At 42.8% G+C, this 13,609-nt stretch overlaps 1 pseudogene; it reads right to left on the reverse strand.

The window, feature by feature from the left end:
- Window positions 1-6,697: 6,697 nt before the first annotated feature.
- On the reverse strand, window positions 6,698-6,815 carry LOC122072390 (annotated as a pseudogene).
- Between the last annotated feature and the right edge of the window lie 6,794 nt (window positions 6,816-13,609).

The raw sequence follows: 13,609 nt of genomic DNA on the forward strand, positions 1-13,609 counted from the left end.
TGTTTGGTGAAGGCTTTCACAATTGTTGCCCAATTCTGAGTTAGGGATGACTCCAACTGTGTGAGCCACCTTAGTGCTGGTCCCGATAGGGTTGGTTATCTGCAAGTTACCACGACTTGGCGATGCTAAGAAAAACTTTGAGGTGAGCCTTGGGGTCTCCTGACCCATCAAACCTGTTAGCCTGTCATTTGAATTTTTTAGGAATTCTTACCCCAGAGAAGAAACTCATTTCCTCTGAGTTTCCTTTCTCTATCCATTTCTGGGGGTTCCATTCAGACGTGTGCTACAAATTCCTCTTCCTCATCTTCAATCACTACCCTGAGAGGAGCGATCCTGGAATAGACCCTCCGTTGACCATTTGGATGGGTAGGTGAAGATCCTTTTTAATCGGTTGGTCTAACTTGCTCTAGTTTTCCTGAGTCAACTCAGGAAGAGTTCCCACGATAACTTATAGCTCCATTTTGTTCCACATCTCCCGTAGTCAGTGCCGGCTCATTCCTGGGATTAGCTCTGGGAGGGTTTTGAAGTGCATGCAATATCTGAGCTATCCCTCTCTTGACTTCAACCATTTTTGTTTGCAAGGTCTCAACGAGACAGACCCAGGCTTGTTCGGGTGATTCAGAGTCATGTGGATCCATACTAACTGGGCTGTAATCACTTGGTAGTAGACAATCTCGGAGAGATGACAGAAGTGACACTAGACTTAGGCGAGTCAACCGATTACCCTAACGAGTCCAAAGGGACCGCGAAGAATACTTGAGGTGTGGAATTGTGCCTGAACCAAAAGTGACTTATTTTAGGATTCTTGAATTCCCAACCCCTTATCCACACATTCAATAAATTAACAATGAATGATCCATCCAAAGTTAGTCTGCTTAATGATAGGAGGTGGATAGGGTTTGATGTCCCTGGTCCACCCAATGTCATAAGAGGGAGAATCATACAAATGGCTTGTCGAGAATATTCCCATAAAACATTCCATATAATAAAGTCATGTTTTCCTTGCTCTTTTTCCCACTAGGTGTCCTTCCTCCTGATTTTCTTGGGACTTCTCAGGACATTACGTGACTCTTACGGGATTGCCCCTAGGTCACGTATTTCTTAAAGAGGAGGGATACCTTTTATCCAAAACCCACTTAGGAAAGCAATTCTTTACGACAAAAATATAATGTAGGAACATTCCTTTTCAAGACCATAAACAAGTTCTACAATTAGCTTATGGCACTTTTAGCTTTTTAATCTATTTTCTACATGATGCTGAGTATGCAATGGATGCAATAGGATCGATAAGGCTTCCTTGACAGGATCTATATAAACAAGGTACGTGATCCTTTTAATATAACCATAGGTACGTGATCAAAAGGGTGACTTCCTTGCCCATTACTCTTGACTACACATGAGGTCAAGCAATTGGCCACGCAGTGGTGGACAGTGAGTGATTGTGTGCAAAATTCTAATGCGGGAATACTATTATCCGATCTCAGAATGACATAAAGTGCACAAATCTCCCTGAGGGTGCTGGCACAATTAATGAATATCCTTGCCGTTTAATAATACCCCACACCCTTGTACAAAAAGTTGGTATCATTTGCTCTCAGAGTACTCTCCATGACATGCGCTAACCTCCCCAAGAGTGCGGGTATGACAGAGAGTCCCTCGCCAAATGATTTCACTTCAAGCACGATGCATGATGCGGTTAACGAATACAATTACAAACATAGGGTTCGCCAAACACGTTTTCAAACAAATGTGGTGGAAAATGTTCTTGCATTTAAAGATAACATCTAGTATCAGAAGCTTGACATTTATCCCCAGTGGAGTTGCCACTATGAGGGTAGCGACTGAAAATGGACTTATGTGTGTCGATTCCATCCTCTCTCCTCTCTTTCCCTTTCATGTGAGGGAGGGGGAGTGTCGTGTGTGCTTACCTTGCGAGCCTGGCACAATCGTATCGTTGCTCGATGATACATGGAGGCCCATTTCGTAAAAGTGTGAAATTCATCATTCGAGATGAGGGTTTGATGATGGTCCAATACGGGGATCGAGATCATACAAATGGGGGTTTGGAGTCGCCACCTAGGGTTATGGGCCTAGGACCCTGGGGTGGGTCCAATTCCTGAGAAAAGGGCTCGAAATTTGGTTTAGTCCAAAGATTTAGGATAAGTGTCAGGTTGTAGAATTGGGAAGGTGTTAGGCACCCAATCTACCCGGTTTGACCGGTCTTCCTACTAGATGCTTAAGAACAAACATTTTTCACAATTATTATTATTTCACATACAGGGCTAAGTTATCACACATATATACATTGATTGAATTTAAACTACTATATATACTAAAACAAGGTCTATATAAAGTCTATATGATGACAAGTTGGTTGAGAAACTGTACCTGAACTTAACCCTTGTTTCGGGTCAAGAAGGGTGGGCCCCTGATTAGTACCGGCTCGGACTGTCTTTCGAATTCTCCTGGCTTAGGGGAAGATGGTTTTGACCTCCAACTTCCTTTCTTGAGGGATGTTGACTGTAATGGTATGCAGACAGAGTTCCGGCTAGGAATGGTTACTTTTGGATTTGGGTTCGGATAGAGCTTCGGCTAGGGAAGGCTATTTTCAGATTTGGATTTAGACAGAGCTTCGGCTAAGGAAGGCTATTTTCGGGTTTAGGATAAGGTGGCACTCTAGCAGAGCTTCCGTTGGGGATAGGCTAGGGGAGGGTTAGGCTGAGGTGGCACTTCGATAGAGTTTTCGCTGGGGATAGACTAGGGGAGGGCTAGGCTGAGGTGGCACTTCGGCAGAGCTTCCGCTAGGATAGCTATTTCTGGAAAGATTCTAGGGCCACTCGACAGGGCTTCCGCAAGGAACTGTTATTTTTGGAAAGAAACAGATTGACCTAAAAACGGATTGAAGATCCCCAAAGCCCCGAAGAACACTTTAAAGATCAGAGCAGAGCTCCGAATCTTAACAAAGATCTCTTCGTAGACCCAAAGAACCTCAAGGGGGGAGGGATTTCTATTTATGGTAAAGCTCAAGAACACTCAAAAGGAGAGGTTCAGAACATACTATTTTTGGAAAAAAATTGGATTGGACTAAGAACTTGGATTGAAGATCTTCAAAGTCCCGAAAAACACTTTGAAAATCCGAACAAGATTTCGGATCTTGACGAAGATCGCTCCAAAGACCCGAAGAAAATCAAGAGCGGAAGGAGAAGGAGAGAGCGTTTCACTATTATGGAGTGAACTGGGGTTGTTTGGTGTTGTGTAAAATCCAAAGGAGGGGGTATTTATAGGATTTTTGGACCAATGTGGTGGAGGGAGAATTTTTACCCAATGGACAAAAGAGGGTTCTTGGACTAAAATGGGTGAAGAGGGATTTTATCCAATGGGTAAAATGGGTCTTTTGGGAAAGAGAATCCTTAACCAAAAAAGTAGGTTTTTGATCTTAAGTGCCTCTTCACCCACCAGGCCAGTGGAATACCAATCCCGACCATTGATGGTGGTGCCCAAGATTGGGCAGAAGTGCATGGGGCATGGCCAGTATGGGAGCGTAGGCAATGTGTACAAAGTGTGTGGATAATGGCATTGGTGTGCGGCACATGGCATTGGTGCGCGACATAGGGCATTAGTGTGCGGCACAAGTGTGTAGCACTTGGCACATGAGGTAGCATGCACATGGGCACAGGCAGGGTAGCAGGCAAGGCGGGCTAGGTAGCAGCAGGCATAGGCGCGGGCTACGGCTAGAGGGGGAGCGGGCTATGGCTAGAGGGGGGGCAGGCTATGGCCAGAGGGGGCGTTGGCTATGGCCAGAGGGGGTGTGGGCCACGGCCAGAGGGGGTGCGGGCTATGGCTAGAGGGGATGCGGGCTAGGTCCTATGGGGGTTTTGGCATGGGCATTAGCCATGGGCAACAGTAGGGCTGGCAAGCATGCTCTAGGCATAAGCCAATACATAGCATGCGTACGGGCTGGCCTGCTGGCTAGTGTGCATAGCATGGGTGTGGGCTGGCCTGTTGGCCAGCGCGTGCATGGCCAGCACGCGCAGCGCGCATGATCATGGATTTTTTTGGTGACGATCACGGGAGATCCGATGGTCCAATTTTGACGTGTCATATATCATCAGAATCGTATTTATGAGAAATATCCATCTGTATGGTCATCTTAATCAGATTCCTTCGCATATAAAAAGTCAAAATTGGACCCTCTTCTCTCCCATGCGGGGGTTTCCAGGGTTTTATGGTAGGGGAATGTTTCTAGATTTTTGGGTATATAGGGGATGATATTTGGGATATTTGGGTAGGTATGGGACTTTTCCAAGTTTTCAGCAGGCTTGCCAGTGCGCCCGGTGTACGTATAGGAAAATATAATTTTTTAGGGATGATCGCAAGAGATCCGATGGTCCAATTTTGACGTGCCATATATTGTTGAAATCATATTTTCGAGCACTATCCATCTGTATGATCATCTTGACTAGATTCTTTCATATATAAAAAGTCAAAATTGGAGCCTCTTCTCTCCCACGTAGGGTTTCCAAGGTTTTCAAGTAGGGAAATGTTTTTGGGTTTTCTGAGTCCATCATCTCTGTTGATCGGAAGTCAGAAGTCACGTCCAAGATCCAAATTTCACCATAACTGGGGGAGGGTGACAAAATTGGGTGTCTACACCCAACCCTTGCACCATGCCTGCCCACCCATGCACCATTGCCCGCACACCCTTGCACCATGCATGCCCACCCATGCACCCTTGCCTGTCATGCCCCTTGCACCTCGACTTGCACCTTGTGGGCCGCCGTCAATGGTTGGAATTTGTTTTCCACTAGCCTGGTGGGTGAAGAGAAACACCCACTTGTGTGTATGCACTACTCCGCTAGTGTACCCTACACTGCAACCTCCCATTAGTCCAAAAAACCCACTTTTTGTCCCATTGGTTAAAAATTCTCTCATCCCATTAGTCCAAAAATCCATTTTTTTCCCGTTGGTCCAAATTTTCATACTTTCCTCCCATTAGTCCAAAAAACCCACTTTTTACCCATTGGTTAAAAAATTCTCTCTCCTCCCTATTGGCCCAGAAACCCTGTAAATACCCCTCCTTTGGATTTTACACACCAACGTCACAACCCCACAACCACCCTTAGAGAGAGAAGCTCTACCCTCTCTCCTCCTCCCCTCCCACTTTGAGTTTCTTTGGGTCTTCGGAGCGATCTTCGTCAAGATCCGAAATCTTGTTCGGATCTTCGAAGTGTTCTGCGGAACTTTGAAGATCTTCAATCCAAGTATTTAGTTCAATCTATTTTTTGTCAAAAATAGTATGTTTTTAGCCTCCCTCCTTTGAGTGTTCTTGGTTTTTACCAGAAGGAGAAATCCCTCACCCCTTGAGGTTCTTCAGGTTTACGAAGAGATCTTTGTCAAGAGTCGGAGTTTTGTTCGGATCTTCAAAGTGTTGTTCGAGGCTTTAGGGATCTTCAATCCATTTTTAGGTTAATCTATTTTTTTTTCCAAAAATAGCCGTTCCTAGTGGAAGCTCTACCCGACTGCCCCTGAAATCTTTCCAAAAATAGCCATTCCCAGCAGAAGCTCTGCCGGAGTGCCACGTTAGCCTAGCCCTCCCATAGCCAATCCCTAGCGGAAGCTCTGTCCGAGTGCCACCTCAGCCAAAACCTGACAGTAGCTCATCCCTAGCCGAAGCTCTGTCCGAATACCACCTTAGCCAAAACCCGGAAGTAGCTCATCCCTAACGAAAGCTCTGCCGAAATACCACCTCAACCTAAGCCTGGAAATAGCCTTCCCTAACTGAAGCTTTGCTCAAATTCAAAATCGAAAGCAACCGTTCCTAGCCGGAACTCTGCCCGAATATTATCATAGTCAACATTTCTTGAGATAGGAAGTTGGAGGTCAAGACCATCTTCCCCTGAGCCAGGAGAATCCAAAAACCAGTTCCTGCTAGCATCAACCAGGGGATCCACCCCTTTTGCCCTGAAACAGGGGTCAAGCTTAGGTATAATTTCTTACCCAAATTAGCATAATGTAGACATTTTATTGACCTTGTTTTAGTGTATATAATCATTTAAATTCAGTCACTGTATATATGTGTGATAACTTAGCCATGCATGCAGAATATGAATAATTGTGAAAAATGTTTGTTCTTAAGCATTTAGTAGGAAGACCAGTTGAACTGGGCAGATTGGGTGCCAAACACCTTCCCAATTCTGTAACTTGACACTTACCCTAAATCTTTGGACTAGACCAATTATTAGGCCATTTTCTCAGGAATTGGGCCCACCCTAGGGTCCTAGGCCCATAATCGTAGGTGGTGACTCCAAACCCCTTTTGCATGATCCCGATCCCCGTATTGGACCATCATCAAATCCCCGTCTCGAATGGTCAACTTTACACTCTTGTGAAATAGGTCTCCACGTATTTTCGAGTAGCAATGCAGTGGTATGGGACCCACAAACAAAGCACACACGACACACCTGTAACACCCTAATCTGATATTTATACCCCTACTTGTGGACAGGCAAGAAGAAAGAGTAGAGGAAGCCAATGCTGGCATGGTTGGCAGTTGTGAAGTGCCAAGAAAGCAGAAGTGACCCCACCTGCTCCTGTTCAGCTTGCCAATATAATTGGGGAACTAATAAGGAGGGGTGGACAAAGAGGTAAGTATAAGTACAAGACTAAGAATAGTAGGAAAAAAAAAAACAAAGAAAAAAAAATGTGACATGAGGACTTCCCAGGGGGTCACCCATCCTAATACTATTCTCACCCAAGCATGCTTAACTACGGAGTTTTATGGGATTTGATGCATTAGTACTGGTATGATCGCACCCACATTGGTAGGTCCAAAACTGGCCAGCCAATTTTTCCTAGCAGAATGTAATTTTTGGCTTTTTACACTGTGGAGCCCACCTCTGTTGTGCAAAATTCCAATTATACCCCTATATGAAGAGACTTAAATGAGGCATGAAATGCATAATTTAATAGACTAATAGGTATTATATATATATATATATAGTATGTATGTAATTTATATGGAAGTAAAAGAGGGCAGCCAACTTAAGAAGGCAGCCAAACAAACCTTAGTTATAAGGATTTAAGAGGGCAACCAAACAGACCTTAGCAATACTTGAAGAGGGCCAGCCAAACAGACCCTTAGGGCTGCCTTATATATAAGGGATAATGGGCTGAGATTGCATCAAACGTGACTGCTGTTAGAGTAAGGAGAAAAAGAAAGAAAAGGAGAAGAAGAAGAAGGAAAGAGAAGGAAGAAGAGGAAGAAAGAGAAGTGAGGAGGGAACTCACTCACCTCAGGCTGCTCTTAGATCAACTCTGCACCCAGGTAAGTGAACTTCCTACTGCATTAAGGTTAATTAGGTAATTTCATGTAGATTGGTTTACCCAATTGTTAACTGTCAGGGAATCCTTGTAAGTAGAATAGCTGCCCAGTAAAGAAAGTCCTAATTTCTATGGGCTATTGGGGACCCAACTGGTAAAAAAAACCCTATCCCTGCTAAACCCTAGAACATAGGACTACTTCTTTTTTAGTAGGGATTATGCAATAAGGGCTGGAATAGGGTTGATTTAGTGGAATTCTGCCAAAACCCTAGGAACATAATTTATTCAAGCTGAAATTATGCAATAGGGGCTGAATTAATTACGTTAGGTTAGTACTTATAAATGTTCATCTCAAATTGATGACCAAGGCATGAGAAATACTCTAATTTTGTAGTTCTCTTTAAATTCCTACACTATGCCTGCAGAATTAGACTATAATAGTTGTGGGTATATTAAATTGAAACCCAAAATTGGGTCAACTTGGCATTTAACCTTTTTCCTTACTGATCTAAGATAAGTATTGAAAATTCAAAATGAAAAATGGATGCTATTCAGGCACTACAGTAAACATGGTACTGGTTTTGACCCAGGTAACCTACCGATTTGGGTTCCTGAAGCCAGATCGGCTGTGTAACAGGTTACTAAACCGTTGGACATAAGTTTGAATTTGTTTATATAAGAATTAATGAGAAACATAACACATGACTGTAGGGTCCAATGTTTAGAATTTCATATGACCTCGGGGACTGTAAGTATGGATAAAACCCCTTCATCCAATGAGGATCTATTAGTGATTCTCTATATCTAATTCTGCTATAGAAAAGGTGTAAGAAATCAAGGAATCAATATGTATATAGGAAGGAACAGACAAAGACCTCTATAGGTTGGGTATGGTAATGCTATACTTAAAGCAAGTGGATAAAATGTAGGAATTTGTGATGTACCTAATGATTTAAATATCTGTTGAATAGGGAACATAAGTGACAGTGTGGCAATTTTCTTAAATCCAAGAAGTGAACTTGGCAAAATTGAATACCAAAGTGAGTGGGTGCCCTTCTCAACCCCCATTCTTTTGGTGTGTTTGTTTAATCTTGTTTATGCATTAAATTGCTTGTGTATGTGCATTTACATTTACCTACATTTATTCTTTGATAGTACTATAAAGAGGGAATGGGGAGGAATGGAAATGAGAAAGGTAAGGTGGGTGAGATGGGTCACATGCAGGTGCCCATGTTTGTATGTGTGATTGAAATGATTGGTTGTGCATCATTTAGAATGCTGGGTTAGGTATCACAACCCCAAGTGCTACACCCCTTGTCCGTAGGGGGTTAGGTACAGACTAATCCCGAATTATGTGGATGCCTGATCAGCAGTGCACTTGTGATGAGTTGTGGGGTATCAGTTAAGGATGAGAGACAGGATATGACGTACTGTATGCCTGTGAATATAATTATGATACGGGGTTACCTTTTAGGGGTTAGTTGGTGTGGCCTGGGACCCGTATCGGCACTGGCTGGCTCCCGCATACGGCGTAGCTTGTATACCTGAGGCCCAACGTACAGGGTAGGGTATGCCACCTACGTTGGTAGCACTAATACCCATAGGTGATGAGACTTAGTAATGGATTATGAATTTTGTATAGTTAATTAAATGGACTCATGAGTGTCATTCTCTATGTGTGGAGCATGCATGAGTATCATTCTCTATGTGTGGAGCATGCATTGCATATGGATGTGTGTGCTTATTCTCCCCCACCCCTCACTGAGCATTACCAGTGCTCACCCCCTTTCCTTTGATCCTATAGATGACGAAGGTGGCATTCTGCCGACTCCCGGCATTGATTATGAGACAATGTCCATTGATCACATGGCCCATATTCAAGAAGATGAACTCGATCACGGACCCGCCTGTGAATGTGACGACTGCGCCTATGGAGGCCAATACTTCTGAGGAGTAGGATGGACTATTCCTATATCTTTTTGTGTATATATTCCTATTCTGATGTATATAGTCTACTACTGAGATACTGTAAACTATGAATATTCTCTTTTTGTAAGGTATGTAACTCTCATCTGCATAATTGTAAATATATCTTTATCACTTAGTTGGCACTGGAGCTTAGGTAAGATATTTTGTTTGCTGGACTGTGCATATGTAAAAAAAAAAAAAAAAAAAAAAACTCTAATCTTTTGTAGTGTAGTGGTGGTGTTATGATCTGCCCTAGTCTAGATCTTGGAGAAATAGGCTGACTGGATATGGTGAGATGACCAGTGCCGCATGCCTTAGCCTATTGGAGGTAGGGTGTGATAGAGTGGTATCAGAGCTAAAGACTTGAGAAGAAGTATCATAACCCACAAGACCTTAGGCTATCCAGTGTCATAGGACTTAATAAATTAAAAGCTTCGAACTAAAAACATCAAATTTAGAGAAACATTGTTGTGGTAATTAAAGATGTCCAATAGAGAAAGAAAATGAAATATTGTTTGTAAACTCTGAATGTATGTGCACTCATGGTCGGAACCAAGACACTAATTTTATGTGACGCGTGCTGCATGAGCCTTTGGGAATTAATCAATTATTTATCTTACAGGAATTCTCAAAAATGCCACCAAGACGTGCTCAACCTCAGTATGAGCTATGGCCAAGGAAGAGGGGTCGGGCTGCCAAAGCTACCCCTCATGTGCCAGTAGGGGATGAGGCAGGAAGGGAGAATGCAGTTGGGGTGACTCTACCCATACATGCATCCACCCCTGCAACAACAACACCTGTGCCGCCACCTGCACCACCAATGATCACAGCACAGGATGTGGCAGCCATTGTAACAAATATGATGCAAGAGATACAAGAAAGGTTGCAATGAACCATACAACAAAATATGCAGTAGCAAAGGGCAATGGTTGTAGAATTGGTCACTGCCATACATGCCAGGGAATCACCAGCAAACCATGTATCTATGGCACCAACCCTTACAGCTCCTGCTCCTAACCCTTTGTTTGCTTTTGGAGTTCCAGCCATTGGTCAGGCTATTAGTGGACAAACATCCCAAGCACCACCAGCTAGGGGAACACTTACAGGGCAACAGACTCCAGGAACCCCTCCAATAGAACAAGTATGGACTGATACCAGCAAGTTGATGGAAAAGTTTCAGAAGTATCGGCCTCCATATTTCAGTGGGGTGACATATGATCCATTGGATTCTGCCAAATGGATAGAAGGAGTAGAGAAAGCTTTCTCAGTTCTGGGCTGTAATGATGAACAGAAGATCTTGTGTGCTACATACCAGTTGTAGAATGAAGCTCATGCATGGTGGAAGGCTACCAGACCCATATTGTCAGCCACATATCCACACCCCACTTGGGACCAGTTTGTAGAAGTCTTCTATAGGAATTACTTTCCCATAAGTGTGCAAGATAGGAAGGAATCTAAGTTCATGGCATTGGTGCAAGGTCCCAGATCATTGTTGGAGTACCAGCAACAATTTGAGGCACTATACTATTTTGCACCTGAGCATATGAAGACTGACAGGGCAAAAGCTAAGAAGTTCGAAAAGGGGCTGAGATCTAGTATTGGGGCAGTACTGATTGTACATAGGCTCCAGACATATGCTGAAGTGGTTCAGATTGCCAAATCCATTGAAGACAAGCAGAGAGAGGGCTATCAAATTCAGGCAGCGAGGAAAGCCAAGGCAACGGGAACTGGAAGGTAGTTTGGGAAGTTTGTGAAGGGAGCTACATCTACTGCTATTGTGCCTAGGAAGACTGACTCAGGTCAAGCATCTACCCAGTCCCGGCCAGCAACCACCACTACCCAGCCTCTATCCATGAGGTGCTATGTGTGCCAACAGCCAGGACACTTGGCCAGATCTTGTCCCCAGAGGAAGCCAGGAGAGCCCAATGTGGCTTCTTCATCTGCATCCACTAAGAAACCACAAGTGGCTGGGAAGGTGTTTGCATTATCAGCTAAGGAAGTTGAGACTGCCCCTAGAGTTGTAACAGGTACAATATTAGTTTTCACAGTACCAACATTTGTATTGTTTGATTCTGGTGCATCTCATTCTTTTGTGTCTTCACATTTTTCTACGAGAATGGGGATAGAACCAAAAAAGTTAGCACATAAGTTGATGATTAGTACACCCACTGGGTTTATAGTGGATTTGGAGGACGTATATGAACCATGTGTGATTCAAATGTGTGGTCGAGATATGATAGCTCATTTGATTTACATAGATATGAAGGATTTTGATGTTATACTGGGAATGGACTGGTTGTCAGCATACCGAGCTTGTGTACTCTATGCAGAGAAGAAGATAGTATTTAGACCTCAGGATGGAGATGATTTTACATTTCAAGGGCATAGGAGAGACAACACCAAGAAATTACTAATTTCTGCCATACAAGTTCAGAAATTACTAAAAGAAGGGTGTGAAGCCTATTTAGCATGTGTCAGGGATACTACCAAGAAGATTGCAACACTAGAAGAGTTAGAAGTAGTAAGAGAATTTCTTAACGTGTTTCTTGAAGATCTATGTAGTGTGCCCCCAGATAGGGAGACAGAGTTTTGCATTGATTTAATACCTGGGGTAGCACCTGTATCTAGAGCACCATACAGAATGGTTCCTGCTGAATTGAAGGAATTGAAAGATCAATTGCAGGATTTATTGAAGAAGGGTTTTATTAGACCCAGTGTATCATCCTGGGGAGCTCCAGTCTTATTTGTAAAGAAAAAAGATGGGAGTATGCGGATGTGTATTGATTATCGGGAATTGAACAAATTGACTATTAAGAATCGATATCCACTACCCCGTATTGATGACTTGTTTGAGCAATTGCAGGGTGCTATTACTTTCTCCAAGATTGATCTGAGATCTGGGTATCATCAGTTGAAGATCAGGGAGAGTGACATATAGAAGACAACTTTCAGGACTAGGTATGGCCACTATGAATTTGTGGTTATGCCATTTGGACTGACTAATGCTCCAGCAGCATTCATGGGATTGATGAATAGGGTATTCCATGATATGTTGGATCAGTATGTTATAGTGTTCATCGATGATATTCTGATTTACTCCAGAAGTAAAGAAGATCACGCAAATCACTTGAGGTCTGTGTTGCAAAGGCTAAGGGAGAAGTAGTTGTATGCTAAATTTAACAAGTGTGAATTCTGGTTATCACAAGTGAATTTCTTAGGACATATTGTATCTGCAAGAGGCATAGAGGTTGATCCTGGAAAGGTTAAAGCAGTGCAAGATTGGAAGTCTCCAAAGAATGTCAGGGAAATTCAAAGTTTTCTGGGTTTGGCAGGTTACTATAGAAGATTTATTGAAAATTTTGCTCGGATTTCTGCACCTATGACTCGGTTGACTAGAAAAGGAGTAAAGTTTGAATGGACAGAAGAATGTGAGAATAGTTTCCAAGAGTTGAAGAATTGATTGGTACCAACTCCAGTCCTTGCTATTCCAGATGGTATCTCAGATATGGTGGTATACAGTGATGCTTCCAAACAAGGTTTGGGATGTGTGTTAATGCAAAATGGAAGAGTGATTGCATATGCTTCCAGACAATTGAGGGATTATGAAAAGAATTATCCTACCTATAATCTGGAATTAGCAGCCGTTATCTTTGCACTGAAAATTTGGCGTCACTATCTGTATGGAGAAAAATGTGAAATTTACAGTGACCACAAGAGCCTTAAATATCTCTTCACTCAAAAGGAATTGAACATGAGGCAGAGAAGATGGTTGGAGTTACTGAAAGACTATGATTGCACAATTCATTACCATCCAGGGAAAGCTAATATAGTAGCTGATGCATTGAGCCGAAAGCATAAGACTACCACACTTGCTACTCTCACTACCAATCCGATGTTGATAGAAGAAGCAAGGAAGTTTGATTTGGAAGTAATAACAGAGGTGGAGACACTTGAAGATGTGACACTTGCCACCTTTGTGATTGAACCCACCTTATTTGAAAGAATTAAGGAAGCTCAACCCAAAGATGATATGTTAAGGAAGACAATCAATGCTATCAATGTTGGGAGACAGAAAGATCCTAGATTTTCATTAAAGGATAGAACTTTGTGGTTTAAAGATAGATTATGTGTTCCAAGGGAGGAGAAATTGATAGAGTTGATCTTGAATGAAGCTCATAGCACTCCTTACTCTTTGCATCCTGGAAGTACCAAAATGTATAAAGATGTGAAGAAACTATATTGGTGGTATAAGATGAGGAATGATGTGGCAGAACATGTAGCTAAATGCATGAATTGTCAAATGGTGAAGGCAGTGAGACAG

This window comes from Macadamia integrifolia, chromosome 2, assembly GCF_013358625.1.
Source record: "Macadamia integrifolia cultivar HAES 741 chromosome 2, SCU_Mint_v3, whole genome shotgun sequence".
Taxonomy (NCBI): Eukaryota; Viridiplantae; Streptophyta; class Magnoliopsida; order Proteales; family Proteaceae; genus Macadamia; species Macadamia integrifolia.